General features: G+C 35.1%; 1 protein-coding gene across 1 annotated transcript in view; it reads right to left on the reverse strand.

Annotated features, from left to right (window-relative positions):
• The window catches only part of KIAA1549L (KIAA1549-like ortholog), a 113799-nt gene that overhangs the window by 38505 nt on the left and 73328 nt on the right, over positions 1-1966 (reverse strand). The window lies entirely within an intron of this gene.

Consider the following 1966-nt stretch of genomic DNA (forward strand, 5'->3'; position numbering starts at 1 on the left):
GGTACGGGGGCAACACTGAGGGTTGCGATCCGTTGCCGGACACGGAAGAAGACAAAAAAAAAGACAAAAAAAAAAACAACCAGAAAAAACTACAACTCTCTTCTACTTTATTTGCTGGTCCATTTTTTGTTTGTGTGAGTTATCCATGTAAGAATCCTTGTAAGACCTGACATCTGGCCTTTTCCAGAGGTTCAGAAATGTAGGACATATTTCATGTTATGTAAGGAAAGATGTATAGTGAGGAGGGATGTATAGAAAAGCCATAATGCATATGGTTAAGGGGATGGGCTCTAGAGCTGTGCAGGCAAGTTATGTAACTCCTCTGTGCCTCAGTTTCCTCATCCATAAAATGGGCATAATGGGAGCATCTACCTGAATGGTAACTATGCAAATTCAATTAGATAATACACATAAAAAGACTATAGTGTGTAATCAATAAACGTTAGCTACTTTTCACATGATTTAAGTTTTAAAAAGAACAATAAAAAAAAGTCTATTAGGATGAAGCAGCCTCCCCTAAAATAATCTGTGCTTGGAATACTTACACATGTTGGTGAGGGGTGAGCAATCTTCTTTTCAAAATTCTCACTCACCTCTTTTTGTTCTAGGTAATTTACTAACACCACATTCCAAAGGTATTAAATGAGTACTACAAGTCATGCCATTGTGGTTAAAAAATCTTCAATGTTCTCTTTTTAAGATTAATAGGGAAACCTCTGGCCCATTTTTTCACAACTGTAAAAGAGCCTGTGCCTAGAATCTCACAAGAAACCTATTAATACCAATCTTGAAATAAATTAAGAATCCTCTCGTATCTCAGGCGCTTAAGCAGAAGAAAAAGTTCCCCAAACTAAACAAGCATCCAGGAAGAATGTTCACTGTTGGTAGAGAGGAAATAACTGGAAACTTCAAATACCCAGTCTTTAATTGAAGGTTGATTATCAAATTAGTGAATGAATTTGGTATAAGAAATATTTTTTACAAGGAGAAAAATTAACATTGGATAATTTAACCCAGCAGACAAAGAGATTTGCCCAAAGCACCTGGAATTTTATAAACCTAAGCTATCAAACCATTTTATGAAAAATGAAAAAGAAACAAAAGATAAGGCACATAGCATAGAAACTAGAAACACAAACATCAAGTTTAAATGTAAGGAAGATAACTAGAAATTCAAATTAGGTAGAATATCTCTGTCTTTAAATGGACCGTTAAAAAATCTCACCTTAAACTTTTGTGGCAAACAATAATCAATCTTGAGGGGGAAAATATTCTTGCCTTCGAGTTAGCATGATATATTTAAGAAATCAAGTGTCATTTTCAAACTACAACTTCTCAAATTATAACAAAAGTTTGTCCAGATATACTTGAATTATAACTCCTGTTATAGAAAAATTTTTATTTGTAATTAGAGAAATGTTTTATGGGAATGGGGAAAAAACATTTTCCACAAAACCTAAGAACATACTCAAGATCAACAGAAATTCTGGGGCAGGGTGAAACATTATTGAACATCTTGGCATAATATCATTCACGTGAGCTCCTGGGTGCCAGGACAAGTTACAGGATGTGTACAACTTGACAGGGGACACCTAATTGAAACTTGTCATCTGAGGAATTCCGATGGCATTAAAAGAATTTTTGCAGTTTGGACACATCATGGAACATAAGCACATGCTTTGTCACATGAAATCATCCAATCGCTCTGAAGGACATCTCATTGTTTCCATGGCATATTGAGGAGTTACGAAACCAGGAACAAATCCAACTTCTCAACATTGCTATGGATTAAAAGAAGCCCATGTTCAAATGAATTCTAACCCATGTCCATGGTTCCTACTGCGTTTCTAAGGACAGAGAGGAAAACATTCAGGACATTTAGAATCTCCACTGAGTTTGGTCAGTAATGTACTATTCATAAAATGGTACAATTTAGAAATCATGATCCTTTTAGCAATAATGTTAC

Source organism: Galeopterus variegatus, unplaced genomic scaffold, assembly GCF_000696425.1.
Source record: "Galeopterus variegatus unplaced genomic scaffold, G_variegatus-3.0.2 Scaffold121, whole genome shotgun sequence".
Classification (NCBI taxonomy): domain Eukaryota; kingdom Metazoa; phylum Chordata; class Mammalia; order Dermoptera; family Cynocephalidae; genus Galeopterus; species Galeopterus variegatus.